The 15,646-nt window shown below is 47.4% G+C and overlaps 1 long non-coding RNA gene across 1 annotated transcript; it reads right to left on the bottom strand.

Moving 5' to 3' along the window:
* Positions 1 to 11,393: 11,393 nt before the first annotated feature.
* Positions 11,394 to 12,575, bottom strand: LOC118239167. Its single transcript, XR_004770799.1, has 2 exons — positions 12,320 to 12,575; positions 11,394 to 12,073 (listed from the first exon to the last, which is right to left on the bottom strand). It is a non-coding gene; the product is annotated as an uncharacterized LOC118239167 (long non-coding RNA).
* Between the last annotated feature and the right edge of the window lie 3,071 nt (positions 12,576 to 15,646).

Genomic DNA, 15,646 nt, shown 5'->3' with positions numbered 1-15,646 from the left:
TTCACAGTCTATCAGCTGTTTACATAGCATTTACCATGCCCTCAGCATTGTGAGGAATCTAAAGATGAGTTAACTCACAGAGGGGGCGGTGTACGTAGATACTGAGGTAGGGCAGAAAGGCAGAGCAACGGGAGAGGGGAGGGCAGAGTCCTATGCCTTGGGAAATTGTTTTCATGGCTGACAGAGTCAGGAAACTCTGAACATGGCCAATAAAGCCAAATCTGCCTGTAGAGGCACTGTGTGCTTTCCTAAAGACACCTCACCTATGTTACAGGTGACAAATGGACTGTGCTTACTAGAGTTGGGGCAGCCTGTAACCTTGAACTTGCAGCATTCCTCTCTCATTCCTAAGTACAAAGAATAACCTTCATAAATCCACCTTACATCTATGTTTGCAAAAGGACATTCTTTAGCCTTTAAACTCTGTAAATCACACTCTTTAATCAATGTAACTTAAGCCACAAGATCCAACATGTGCCCATTGGAAAGACACCAAAGAATTTATTCTTCTAGGTAATAGATACATGAGTTAAGAAAGAGGATATAAACCTAGTTGTTTTTCTAGTCTTAACTCTGTCATTGATTTGTCAATATTTTCATATGTGATGGATAAGTGCACAAAACATAATTGATGGTGAAGATGTAAACCCAGTGTGAAGCTTTAGAATGGCTACTCCGGCTATATATTCATTGAGATGGGTAGACTTTGGTCTGATGAATCCTACCCCATAATTTCCTTTATTTGCAAGTTTTTGTTTTGTTGTGTGTGTGCCTGCGTGCACACGAATATGTGTGTGTATGTGTGTAAGCCACAGGTACACAGGTGCTTTTGGAGGCCAGAAGAGGCCATCAGATCCTTTGGAGCTGGAGTTACAGGCATTTGTGAACTGCCTGATGTAGGTGCTGGGAACTGAACTCAGGTCCTCTGGAAGAGCCATCTGCTGAGCCCTATTTGTAAGTTTTTTTTTTAAAAAAAACAATAAAAGTTTTAAATAATTAAACAAAAAATAAACAAATTCACTCCAACACTTTGTCATACTGGTTTGCCCTGAATTTCTTTTCCATGGTGAAGTCAAGGACCAGGTCTACCTGAGAAGAGGTCCCTAAAAGATCAGAGGTGCTCCTTAGGCTGCTGATGGCAACATAAGAGTGTCTCTTCCTACAGCTTCTGACTCTTAGCTACCATTTATAGAAGGAATTTTTTTAGTGTCTGCAAGGAGTTCTGGGAAGTCCCCAGAATACTGAGAGAAAACTACACCAGATGTAGAGAGGAAGAACCTGGCTCTGCTGTGCTGCACATGATTGCAGTCTCACAAGAACTTTTTCAGTTCTCAGTCACTGCTGACCCTTCACAAGCTGAAAAACATTGCCAAAGTAAAAGCATACAGACAGCTTTCCTTAGGAAGCTCTTGACACCATGCCCCTAATTGCTACATGGCTTTGAGCAAGTCAAAGACGCGATGCTATGGTTTACTCCTCTGTGATATGGTGGTATGGGGTCTCCTTTCAAGGCTATCATAAGCTTTCATTTAACTTGGGTGCACAAGCTGCTGGAACCACATTTTAGGCATGAAACACACATGCGAAGTGCCAACTTCTCCTAAGGAGATGACTTTCTTCATAGTATACAAGTGTCAAATGCCAACTTCCAAGGAGATGTCTTTCTTCATTTGAATGGGCGGGGGGGGGGCATTATACATAGAATGTCATGGTCATAATGGACGAGGGGTGTAGCTGCTGTCCACTCAGGGGCATGTGTTTATGCAAAGCTTGGACAAAAGTAATGAAGTACCGGCCGTGGACAGAATGCTGCTGTGACGGGAACACCTGCTGGGACCTTGGCAGAAAACAACTTCACACAAGATTCTGTTGAAGAGCTTTGGTCTTCTGGCATAGATTTGGAAAATTAAGAGAATGGTGAAATTTGAGGTACTAAGCAGTTTATTGTGATGCATGGTAAGTTTGGGTCATGGTATCTGGCTCATATCCTTTCATGAGGTGGCAGGGACCACATGACTTAGTCTAGGACAGCCTGAGTGACAGGAGCACAGAGGAGCCAGGAACTGGGTAAATTAGGGGTCATGAAGCCACAGCACAAGAGAGAGCTGCAGGGGATTGGGACTTGGCCTGATTTCCTCAGGCTGGAGAGTCTGGCTTCTGAGAGTGTCTTATATGCCCATGATCTAACAGTAACAGACATCATCCCATTTTCCCTAAGCTTAAGTGCTAGGTGCTTATTGGAGTCTAGAAGGCACTTGCTAAGTGACATCTCCTGGTTCTTAGTCCCAGAACACAGACCTGAACTGGGGACACATGGACAGTGGTAGAAACAAAGACCATTCTATTAACACAGCAAAAGGCACTCCTGAGAGTGGAAGTGCATGACAGTTTGGGAAGGTGGAAAGCTAGAAAATCCCTTTATGAGTCATGTGTAAACCCTTCTCCTCTTGCCTTTAGAGTTTAGAGCCTTAGTTTTGCTACAGGTTGGGGACAGGGTCCCTGCCATTAGTTTCTCTTACATGCTAATCTTGATTTTGTTAGAACCTCTCTATCTGGCCTTGTTCTCTTACCTCACCTTGAATAGAAGAATTTCCTACCTCTGCAGAGGCAGCGGGCATCAGGATCTCAGGGTCTAGCAAACAAGAGGCCCGAAGTTTCAGCTTTTGATTTTAGAAGCTGCTGGTTGGAAGGGTTGGGGTCATGCCTGGTGATCTGTAATCCTGCTGGCGTCTGCCTGGGGACTTCCAAGGCTACCAGTCCCTCTATTTGCTCTTTCTTCCCAATGTGGCCACATTGAATAAATCTCCTTTATCTGCTTCTCACTGTTCCTTGTCTTTTTAGTTGGCACATTGGTGGTAGCTGAATCTCACATCACAGTTTGTTAGAATCCAGAATTTTCCCCTAAAAGCTGGTTACACTAGGGCAAGAGGAACTGGGCATGCCTCACAGGCACCAAAACTCTGCTCTGATGCTTGGGGAGAACCCAGGTGGCTTTTTAATATTTTTTTTCTTCATCTCCCACTCTGTGGCAGGAACATGAACCCACAATTTTAGAACTAGCCTCCAGGAGCATAGTACCATTGGGATTAGGTGATTACTTAAGCTGCATCCAGGAAAGGTGAAAGAGATGGTTCTTATCTTGTATTTTACCCTGAAATAACATTCCCAGATCACTGCTCAGCCTAGTTTTTAGAGGTGAGCAGGACAGTGCATCCAGTGTGGCAGAAAAAAATATTACTGACTAATCTATAGTGACACCCCCTTTGCCTACCAGACCATTGAAACAGTGGTCCCCAAGAAATTAGAGTTTCCCTGGGAGTCTCAGTCTGGAAGAAGGAATGGACTGAAGCAAGATGCAGGCCAGAGGGAGAGTTTGGCTCTCAGAAAGAGATTTCACACACTTCTATTTGTCAGGCCATTTTGTAAGACCAGGGATGAGACAGTGATGGACTGTGATGGGCAGGACCTCACTTGGCCAGGACTGCTTAAGTGTGTATCCCTGTTGCCCTCTATTTAATCCACAGCCTCATGTCAGAACTCCAGCGATGTACTCTGGGATGGAGCGAGCCACTGGGCCTCTTTATCAGATTCTCTTCCAGCACTGGATACATCTCCTTCCTCTGCTTTTCATGCTCACCTATTTAATTGGCCTTTTGAGGACAGATGGCTGGACCTAGCATGTGAGGACCTGGGCTCTGACCTTAACAAATCTGCTAAACAGAGCCACTTAGGATTGATGGGCATTGTGGCACAGACCTGAGCCCTTCTCTCTCCCTGCAAATAAACAAAATAAAACATATAGTTCATGCATTTGCAAGTCAGAGCCTCCCAGTTGCTTCTCACTGGAGATCCTTAGTGTGCATCAGAAATGCCTGCAGCACAGCTCCAGTGCACTCGTCTATTAATAGCCGAGGCTGCCTCTGGTAGCTTCCTAGGCAGCTGTGTTGTTTTGTTTGAGCACTTTTGAGTGAGTCCTCCCTCTGCACCCCCTTCCTCCCTTATTCCTTCTTCACTTCCCTTTCTCTGGCCAGCTTGTCTGCTGTCTGTTCTGGCTCATTTCTTACTGTCAGCACTAATCAGAGTGATGGCAATGGGAAATGAGAAGCCTTACTCAGTGAAAGAGCTGTGCAGGCATCCACAGCAGCTTGTGGTGTCATAGGTCACAGTCACCTTGGCCTGGAGGTTGCCTGTTTACAAAAGTGAAATGATGACATCAGTCAGATGTCAGCAGAAAGTGAAAGTCCCTTGCTTGGACAGAGAGGAATGGGGGATTTCTGAGAACGGGTTCGACCCCCCCCACTTCTGTACTACAAAAGGCCCCATGATTCAGCAATACCATAAGAGGTCACTAGACAAATGTCAGTCTCTGGTCCATTGCTCTTCTTGGCCTGATTCCAGAGGCTGCCAGGCCTCCTATCCTGTTGCCCTCATCCCCCACCCCTGCCTTCTGTTGAAGCAGAAGTGTAGGCATTTGTTAGAAGGTCTTCCTTCCACTCTTTTTCTATCTGTGACAGGAAAGAAAGCCTGTCCCCGTGTCCCAAGATCAGAAAGCACAATGCAACCCGGCATCATTATCCTCCAGCCAGAGACAGGAAAGGCAGGGCACTACCCAGAGGTCTCACCTAGGATGGTGGATGGGACTGGATCCTATGGCAGAAAACCACAGGAAACAGTCACTGCCTTGTTTATCACAGCAACCTGTCCACACTGGGGCTCATTAGGCAGTCAGCACCTGAAATGGGAACCTCAGCCCCAAGGCCCCAGGTGAACCAGGCCTGTTAGATCCTCTTACATTTCCTCAATGGCTTTTCTACAATGGAGGCAAGCCTTGAGCAGGCAAAGGTCCCAAGTTTCACATTTAAGTTCTTCTAACAGGGAGGGTCCCATGCCACCATCTAACTTCAGCTGCCTTCCTTGTGGGGTCCTTTTTGTAATCAGCAAAATGGCTTCCATAATTTTGGGGGATTCTTCTTCTGCCTGGCATTTGTCTGCGTAAGAAGCCCAGAAGCCCTGTTGTTGATGGAGTTGTTAGGGTCAGAGCATGGACCCTGGCAGCCCTAACATGCTGGTTCAGCCACCATCCTCAATAGGCCCAAGGTCAAACATAGGTAATAGTAAAAAAGTGCCCACATAGAATAGGGACAGTGACTGCCCCCTGGCAAGGAGCTGAGGATTGAATAGAGGACAAAAGGCATGAAACCCTGGACATGTGGGCTCCCACCCATCATGGTGCATCTTTGTTTCATCACTGGTCTTGCAAAACGCTCTGGCACTTTTTAGAACTGAGTGAAATCTTTCTGTAGTGACAAGTTCCCCCTCCAGCCAGCACTGACATCAGCCTCTTCCTTCCTCCAGACTGAGACTCCTGGGGAAACTCACCATTGTTTTGATGGTCTGGTACCCAAAGGGAGGATGCAAGCACCTCCTTAGAATCCTTGGTTCCTTTCCTGCCCCAGCAGCTACAGCTCACACACCCAACGCTTCTGCACACCCTCTGTGTGTCAAGTGCACCCAGGTGAGGCCCACCCTGCCCTCAAGGAAGCCTAGTTAAGGGGAGCTGCTGCTGGGCTCCCTGCAGGGACCAGGTAGACAGAAGAAACATGACGTAGGTAGGGTGTGAGATTCTAGGGGGTTGCAGACAGCCATGAGGATGGAGTGCGCATGCTGTCTAGGGATTAACGTGCTGCTTAGCCTCAGCTGACAGTCACTATGTCAGAATGACTCTGTGTGTGTGTGTGTGTGTGTGTGTGTGTGTGTGTGTGTTGTTGCACAAGAGGAGTATAAGTGCACAAGTGTGTGAGTTTACATGGAGGCCAGAGGTCAACCCTGGGTATCACTCCTCAGGCACCATTCACATTTAAAAATTTTTAAATTTATTATTAATATACATATGCATGTATGGATATGCATGCCATAGCATGCTTGTGGAGGTCTGAGGGCAGTTTTGTGGGTTGATCCTCTCCTTCCACCTTTACATGGGTTCTGGGGATCAAACTCAGTATCTTAGGTTTGAACAGCAAGAGCCTTTACCCAGAGCCATTTTGCTGGCCCCCATGCACCTGGTTTGTCTATTTTGTTTGCTTATGCTTATTTGTTTGCTTTGAGACAGGGTCTTTTACTAGCCTGGAGACTGGTTTTTCAACTAGGTTGGCCAGAAAGGCCTGACAACCTTTCCATTTCTGCCTTCCCAGTGCTGGGACTACCCAACATCATTATGCCTGGCCTTGCTAGTGTGGATTCTAGGTTTCATGTTTGCAGACTGGGCTATCTCCCCAGCCCATGGTTGGAATTTTGTACTCTTTTCTTTTTTACATACTGTATGGGCCAAACAAACTGTGCTTGTACATGTGTGTGGGACTAGGGAAACATCCTGTAATAATGCAGAGTAAGGAGCCCCATATAGGGAGGGGCTGTTGAACCTAGTCACAAGGAGAAGTAGGAGCATCTTCTCAGTGGAGGTAACGAGTCGAGTGATGGTTGTGCTGCCACCAGTCACGGCATGGTACATCTTGAATGGTGGTTCAAATCATCACAGGGATCTGGGCAAGCCTTCACCCAAAGCAAGTGTGGATTTAGCCAGCTGCACAGCACATGCCCGTAGAGTTTCCATTTCTCAGTCTTCCTTGTAACCCAGTGGCCATGTGGCCCATGAGGTCTGCCTTCTCTTCTCCTAGGGAGAAAGCTCACATTCCTCCCACCCCACCCCTTGTTCTTGCTGATGGAGTGGTCATCAAGAGTGTAAAGCTTGAAGCTGGTTAAGCCCCTCTGGTTTCTGTAAAACTGAGATATGTCCAGCCCATGGAGAGGTTGTGAGCATCAAGGGAGATCTATAAAGGATGGAGAGCTGTGCCTGGAATGCTCTGTCTCCCTGGTGTTCTGCTTACCACATTACGTCAGTGTGCTGATGAGGCAGAGCAAGCAGGGAACAGGGGCCTGGGACCTGGCTCCTGATGCAGTACTGTGCTGCCAGACACAGACAAGCCAGTCAATTGCCATCTATTCTAAGCTGTGAAATTTTGCAGAATAACACAGGCCAGCTGAGGCCCCCCTGATTTGTGGGGGCCAGGTAAAGGGGCTTCCTCTTGCTCCAAAGTACAGAGCTGGTGATGTCTACAGTGCATTAATATCTAGGCGCAGGTAGCTCTTGGAGCCCCATGCCTTGGGAGCCCAGATTTTCTCATGCCAGCACAGCCCATGCCATCTAAATGGTGTCAAGTGAACTGTTTCTTTCTTCACTTCCCAGCGGTCAGCAACGGCATGCTTGCCCTGGTGAGGTATGGGGAGGCTGGGTTGGTTTCACTGAAAGGGGCTTACTTCAAGCCATGTCCAGTGGAACAGGGCAGGGTAGCAAAAACCTTTGTTCCCCTGCCAGGCCCTCCTGTCTCCTTCTGCTATGGTGGCAGCATGTTTTCCTAGTTGCCTCTGAGGGTTCCAAAGCAAAGGTGAGGAAATGACCAGTCTTACTTTCTCTGGAGAGAGGCCTTCACTCTCCTGCTATGTTGCTCCTACCCTGAGTGGACACGGCAGCCACACTGTCCAGCTATTCCAGCAGAATGGATCTGCCCTTAGTGCTAATAGATTTTAGCTGAAGGCTGGCCCACAGAGACAGCATGGAGGCCCTGGGTGTTTCCACCGGCATCCCTTCCCTGCCCCTCACTCTGGCCTTGAAGTCCTGCATCATAGTGAGACTGCTGTCAGCAACACCCCCCTTCTCCCCTTTCCCAGCTGTCCTGAGTTACACTCCTATACTAGATATCTATTCTTAACAGCTTAACATCTGTTCTCCCAGAATAACACACTGCCACGTTCTTGGAAGAAGAGATAGATTTGTTTGGTTCCCCCACCTCCCCAACTCAGGGTACACATTCACATTAAAGAAAACAATGCTTTGCTAGAGTTGGGGCTCCGATACCAGTAATACATTTGGGCAGAGGTAGAGGCCTCTGTGTAAGGGTCCTGTCCTTTCCCTACACAACTGAAAGAGTCAGAGTGACACCTAACAGTTGGCAAATGCTAGAGTTTCCTCTGGTTCACTTCCATCTCTGGGTGGGTGTGGGGAAGGCACCTTCCATTGCCAGTCTGGATGCCCCTGATTATGTGTGAGGGCAATGGCTTTTTGATGCCTTTCCTTTTGCAAGAAGTAACTACCCAGAGTTCCACAGGAGGACTGTCAAGTCACATCAGGTCACATGCCTTTTCTCATTCCATGTGAAGAGATTACATGTTTGGCATAGACAATCAGAATTCGACTCAGTATTGAGGCTAGGGATGGGGTTGCCTCACCTGAAGTTACTGGGGTTCTGTTTGCAGATATAAAAGTGGCATAGTTCTTGAAGGGGGCACGAGTTCTTCCAGTACTCACCGGCCTTGAAGCATTGCTGGCGCATCCCCCACTTCCTGCCACTCAGGCTGCTCACTCCATTTCTGTTTTTCATAATTGATTGCCTCGTGGAGTCTGGACTACATTAGCTTCTATTTGGCACCTTGCTGGAAGTTGGTATTCATCTAATTCCTGTCCCTCATTTTATTGATTTTGGCTTAAAAGATCACAGTCTTTCAAAAATAGTCAGAAGTCACGAAAGGTCAGAAACTATTAACTTCTGATCTGATTCAATATTGAGAGTAATGGCTGAGTTTCCTCCAGTTTAATGTCTGACCATATCGGAACACAAACTGAGCATCTAGTCCTGGTCGCATGCTCTGTAATTTCAGAAAAACAAAACAAAACAAACATTCCTCTAAGTTTTAGACTATCAGTACAAAACTGAATGAGCCTTTTTTGGGCTGAGCCCTCTCTCCATGTGGGTAGCTGAGTCTTCGTGAAAAATTAAGAAGGACTTGGAAATTCAGTGGGAGGACAATTCTGTGATCTATTAAGGATGTCTGCCCAAAGAGCTGGAAGAGTAGTGGCACAATTTTTGTGGATTCTGGGCTAGAAGATCTTGAAGATCCAACTCTCTCTAACATTCTTGGACTCTTCTATGGTTAAAACCTAAAATTCCAAGAGGGAGTTACCTGATTTCTTCTCCTATTGCTTTGATAAACTATCCCCACAAAAGTAGCTTAAGGGAGGAAGGGTTTATTTAACTCACAGTTCCAGGCTTCGTCATTGAGAAGTCAAGCAGCAGGAACTTAAAGCAGCTGGCCACACCCACAGTCAAGAGCAGAGAGGAAAGGAATGCTAGTGACTGACTAGCTTGTTTTCTTCCCTTGCATACAGTTCAGAATCCCCCTTCCTACGGAAAGACGCTACCCACAGTGGGCAGGTCTTTCTATCTCAACTGATGTAATCAAGAAATGTCCTCCTAGACATGGCCAAAGGGCTGTTTCCCAGCTGAGTCTAGGTTGTGCTGAGATGACAATTAAAACTAATCATCACAGCAACCTAACAGAATTAGGAATCTGGACTCTGACAGAGCTGGGAATTGTATGACCCTCGGTGTGTGTCTCTTCAAATACAACACTGCTTTGCTAGTAGGGTTTCTCAAGCAGACAGAGCCAGAAATAAACAGATGAAGATGCTGATATAGATGAGGACACAGGTATACAGAAGTGAATGCATTTGCATGTGTATGTCAGGAAGTGTTCCAACATTTATAATAAAGTAACACAGACAATCAACCTATAGAAAAAAGGATTATTTTGGCTTGCATTTGGAGTCAGATTAGAGTCCCTCTGTAGCACAATAAATTAAAAAACCCAGAGGCAGATATTGGGATTCAAGCTTCAAGCTGAAGATCAGAAAAGCAAAGCAGCCAAGCCACTAGCTTGTCTCTACATCAGGCTGAAAGGGCTGATCCTGTCTCCATGAGCTCTCACCAAGCCTCAGACTGCTGCCTCTCCTCAGTGTGGCTGGAAAATCCTGAGATTGACTACTGAAGATCCTGATCCTATCTTTTATACCTCTCTAGTGCTGGGATAAAGACGTGAGCTCTGTTACTCTTTTAGACTGATTCACTCTTGTGTAACACTAGGTGGCCTTGAACTCAGAGAGATCTGTCTGCCTTTGTCTCCTGAGTCCCGGCATTAAAGGTATGTGCCTGGCTTCTATGGCTAATTAGTATGGCTGCTTTGCTATTTTGATCTCCAGTGGCTTCAATTAATCATAAACAATATATCACCACATTTCTCATCCAGGGGTTCCATTGCTTCTGGGTCAGGTGAGGCAATAAGCCAAGGCAGAAACATGTGGTAGAGGCAAACCATTCAACCTTGTTGCTGAGAAACAAAAAACCAAGAAGGGAAAGGGATGGAAATCCCACAATGACATTCAAGGTCATGCCCCCAATGGCACACCTCTCAAAGTTTCCATTCCTCTCAACACCCAAACTACAGCTCAACACAAATATGCATTCATGCCACAGGTGCATACATATCCTTCTGTGTCAAAAAGCATGAATAATGCCTACTGACTGCTCAGCCACTCAACACATATGTTTCATTGTCTGTTGTGCAGTGAAGTGAACAGCTGGTATGTGAGAGTCAGGAATAGCCCATTCGGTCTTTGACCTCCTCAAGGAGCTTTTATATAAAAAGAGAGAGAGAGGGAGAGAGGGAGGGAGAGAGAAGGAGAGAGAGGGAGAGAGAGAGGAAGAGGGGGAAGAGAGAGGGAGAGAGGAAGAGGGAGAGGGAGAGAGAGAGGAAGAGGGAGAGAGAGAGAGAGAGAGAGAGAGAGAGAGAGAGAGAGGAGGAGAGAGAGAGGGAGAGAGAGAGGAGAGAGGGGAGAGAGAGAGGGAGGGGGAGAGAGAGGGAGAGAGGGAGAGAGGGGAGGAGAGAGAGAGGGAGAACAGGGGAGAGAGGGAGAGAGAACCATCAAAGAAGTGTCTTGATGTAAACCAGTCTCCACAAGCCCATACTCACAGGTGCACAAACACCTGCTTGCACACGTGTGTCTATGATGGGGCTGGAGGCCAGAGCCACAGGTGGGGTGACTGGCAGTCATGGGTTGGTGAGAAGCTGGATCCCTACGGATCCTGACAGTGGCACTGATAGGTCTGGGGTGTGTTGTGCCTCAAGCAGCTGGTAGAAGTCAGAGTCATTTACTAAGAAAAGAAGGGCTGGGCTGGCAGTAACTAAATGGTCATCTGCACAGGGCCTGGGGTTCCACCCCTGGAACCATAACAACAGAAGAGAGAAAAGGAAAAAGAAAATGGAGAAAACTGGGTAGAGCAGCAGTGAGCACAGCAGTCACACACAGTCCTGAGTGGGACAGATTCCGATGCCCAGCAGGCCTTTCTAGATGGCACAGAGCTGTGCATACCAATTAAGTATATTTGCTGGTATTTAGGATTCCTGTATATCAAAACTAATGTCCTGCACTTGATACATGTGCCCTCTTTGAACCCAAGGACTCTGAGTGTGTGACATTTTGCAAGACTCTGTATGTAGGCTTGTAAAAAAAAAAAAAAAAAGCAGAGGTAGAAACTGAGACTTTGGAAGCTGTGACCTCCTGCCTGGTCCTCCTGTACAGGAAGCGCTGGACAAAGTAGCCATCGCACCATCACCCTCACTGGTATGGTTTGAGTTTCCTGTCCACCCACTGTACTATACATGCCACAGTCTGCATTCTAATGGCTGATTGGTGCAGGTGTCACACAATGTGTACTGTGGGGACATTAACATATCTGTGGGTAAAAATAATTTAAAGATTTTGGTATGTGGCTGTTCAGGTCCAGCTCTTATAGGCTTAAATCTGCATGTATTAATGTAAGAAATGGGTATTAAGAATAAACAACTTCAGTTCCCACCAATCCAGTCTAAGTAGGAAGCTGCTACACAACAGGGAATTCTAATCTTCTTTTCAGAGCCCACCATGTTGCTTCTCTGTCTGTCCATGGAGTTTAAAATGCTTCAGATAAACACCTTACTCCCCAGTTATCTGTCCCAGGATCTCTCCTGAACTCCACATGCCAAATCGTTCAGCATTTAAGTATGGCTACATTGAACAGTTCCCAAACTACACACATTAGCCCCTTCTGTAGCTGGTACTGGGCCTGGGCATCCGATCTCTTCCGTGCTTCTCTTGTCCCAGGATACTTGAAGCTGCATTGGAGAGAGGACCTCTCTATCCTTCCTGAATGATAAATAGTGCATTGGGGAGTTATTAGGAGAGGGGGCTGTGGCAGAAGGCTATGAGAGAGACCCTCCTTGCAGCTTATAGCACAGTTACCCTTCCCCACACAGGCAATGCTGTGTCGCCAAGGCTGATGGGTTTAGATGGTGAGAGCCTCTAAGAACCCTGTCTCACCAGCTGACAGGAATGAGGAGCTGGGGGCTTCAAAACAAACCAGCAAAACCCAGGGGGATCCTGTGTTCTCACCTGCACTTCCTGCTTTCAAGGCCCGGGTGAGACACTCCCAAGGTCTGTTTTACCTGCTCCAGTTGCTTTTGCTTCCTCTGAGATTCCCGACCTGCAAAGGCAAAGAGTCGACCTTCTGTGCTGGCAAAATCACATGCAGGCTGGAAATGCAAGCTCAAACACAACGGAGGCTGAAAGCAGCCCACATCCAAGTTAGAGTGAGGTTGTCAGTCACAACCTAAGTCTTTCCTTTCCTTGTATGCTTCCCCCATCTTGGTCCTCGTGAGATGATTCATCCTGGGTCAGGAAGAAAACATATACAAAGGCTAGAATATCTAAGCCCTGCCCCTCACCCTCACCCCAACTCACCGCACTCCTCCCCAGGGTTCCCTGGTTGATCATATCCCTTTCCCTGACCTAACATGGGAAGAGATGCATGACAAACAAAAAGGAGTTTTCTACTGTTAGTGTTGGTGGCAAGACTAGGCAAGGAGGTCCCCTGGGAACTATAGAATGATCTAGAAGATTTCCATTTGGCAGATTGGGTGGGGCATCACCTTTGCACTTGGCTGACCTGGGCAGTTGGGCTTTCTCATGTGCTAGGAATGTCACGGAGCCTTGCCACTCCAGGGGTGTGTAATGTTGGCCAAGCTTGTTAGAAATGCAGAAGTTGTTCCAGGACAGCCAGGACTGTTATACAGAGAAACCCTGTCTTGAAAAACAAAACAAACAAAAAAGAAATGCGGTACTTCAGGCCCTACCCGAGACCCGTGACACCAGAACCTGCATTTCATTTCATGGATCCCAGGTGACTCCTGCTCATGGACAGATGGAGAAATGCTGCTGTCCCTCTGTCCCCATTACAAGGATACCTGTGCTGACTTAGGACAATTTGTACTTTTTAAAAATCTCACGGGCACTGTGCTCCCAAAATCGATCTTATTTTTCACTTTACTGAGAAAAGTAGGTTTAATTCAATTGAAGTACTGGCTCCGCTGATTCCTGTTTGGGGCATGCCCATCACAGAAAGCAGGTAAGTGCCCAGGTAGATTAATCTGGTGTGCCCTGCCTTCTTGTCCCCATCACCATGCCTTCCCAACACCCACAGATTTCTCCTCCATCCACACGCCCTCCTGCCATCCACATGCTCTCCTGCCACTATGCTATTTGGCAGTCCCAGTAGCATAAAACTCATTAACACATGGGGCAGTTGTGGCTGGAATTCAGTTTCTCCCCTAATTCATGTTAACTGGTAAAGATGGGTGGATTTAGCTAGGGAAGGGCTGGGGAAAGCCAGTGTGCTAAGAGTGGTCAGACGGACGTAGGCAGGAGCCAAAGAGGAAAGTATACCTGGGGCCTGGGGTGGGAGCTGGGCCTAGGGCTAAGGCCTGGGTGGGAGCTGAAATCAGCAGAATGGTTAGGAATCTGTTGTGATGCTGTGATAAGAATGAGATGGGACCCTGGGAGACTAGCCCAGATGTCTGGGGGTGGCCCTGCGGGAGGGAGACGCACCACTCTGGGGGATTGGGCTGGAGGCTTCAGGAGATGAAGTGTGCACAGCTGCCCTGCAGTGTCTCTTCTTTCTGCTTCTCATCTTCCAAGAGATGCTTCAGCCAGGGCCAAGCCTAACCCTGGACACTGCAGAGCTTCTCTTTGACTCTACCACCCTCTGCCTCCGTTCTTCTCTCCTGCCATTTGTTCCTTTGTATTTGAGTTCACATTCATTTGGGGGTCTTTTGTAAGCCTGTAAATGGGGTGATCCCACATCTGAAAGCCCCAAGTTCCCAAATCCTCCCAAACCTGAAAGGAGCATTGACGTCACATCACAGATGGAGAGCCGTACGCCTGGCTTCCTGGACTGTCTCAGTGGAAACAGGTGCAGCAATGTAATTGGGTAAAATCATCTCCAGGCTCTGTATGAGGTATATTTTGAAAAAGAGTTGAATTTGTGTTTAAACTGTGGCCCCTTTCCTGAGATAGCTCAACACATATGCAAATATCCCCAAAGCCAGAAATCCAAGGTCAAAATTTGCCAAACATTTTGGGCTGGGGACACTCAACCTGAGAGTGTATGTCCCAGAATGCTTAGACATAAACTGAGAAATATGATGATGATGATGATGATGATGATGATGATGATGATGATGCTGATGTGGTACAAGACCTTTCCCTGATGCTGTCATCATGTTTCTGGGCTCCCCAGACTCCTGAGCAGTGATCTGCTTTAGAAAAGCCCTTCTCTTTATAAAATACTCAGTCTCTGGTACTCAGTTATAGTCCCGAAAATGGAGTAAGACAGATCTGGGGATGATATTATCCTGGGTTTTCTGGGTGATTCCCCACATCCCAGAGAAGACAGCAGCAGAGAAGGAGGCAATGGAGGCCGAGCTCAGAGCCATGCAGTCACAAGGCAAGCAATGCCAGCAGCCACCAGCAAGGCTGCAAGAAGAGTGAAGGAGTCACGCTGCAGCTGCCCAGGACTGCATCATAGACATCCAGCCTCAGAACTACCCAATCTGTGGTGATGTCCAAGGGACACACACAGGAAAGGGCACAGAGGCTCCCAAAGCCACAACAGGAGCAAATGAGCTAAGTGAGTAGCAGTGGCCACTCCTGTTGTACAGAAGGCCTCTGAGGCTCAGAGAGGTAGAAGAAGCAGCTGCTTCCAGCCAAAGCTTGGAACCCAGCTCTCCTGAATCTATTCTGGAACATCCCACCTTCCTCCTCCCATAGGCACTGAAGGATTATCGGCTAAAACTCTCTGCAGCCAGGGTGGGTTTGCAGGGTCTGAAAGCAGCTTCCCCCAAGCAGGCTGGCAGCTGCTTCTGGAAAGGGGTGGCTCTCAAAGGTTATCTCCCTCTCCATCTGGGTTTGTGCCCAGTTCCATTCAAAGACTCCCTCTCTCTTCCAAAAATAACAGTGGAGGGCCAAGCCAGGAGAGCATCCGGGTTTGCAGGCGCGGCCTGCTTTGAATAACTTCATGATATTTGTGAAGCAGCTGTGCCTAGCACTCTTACAATTTTCCTATGGCAAGGTGAGGCTTAGCAAACACCAAGCAAATGTACTGAAATAACCGCTTAAGAAAATACTTGGATCTTGAGGCTGTGTGGATTTGCCTCGGCTAAGTGTTAAATTGTAAATATCAACTTGTCCAGAGGCTCTGCTCCCTCCCAGTCATCTCTGAATTTCTGTATCCTCACTGGGAGGATGTAGATTTATGGCTGATTTTTGGCAATGGAGACTAAGGCTGGGTGGGTGTGTGACTTGCCCAAGGCCATGTTGATAGCCAGGGAGGCTGGATTTCAGTCCCTTGTCTGACCTCAAGGCTGTTCTTTGGATTTCAACAGC

Source organism: Cricetulus griseus, chromosome 7, assembly GCF_003668045.3.
Source record: "Cricetulus griseus strain 17A/GY chromosome 7, alternate assembly CriGri-PICRH-1.0, whole genome shotgun sequence".
In the NCBI taxonomy this organism is placed as follows: domain Eukaryota; kingdom Metazoa; phylum Chordata; class Mammalia; order Rodentia; family Cricetidae; genus Cricetulus; species Cricetulus griseus.
This window is presented reverse-complemented; position numbering and strand designations above follow the sequence as displayed.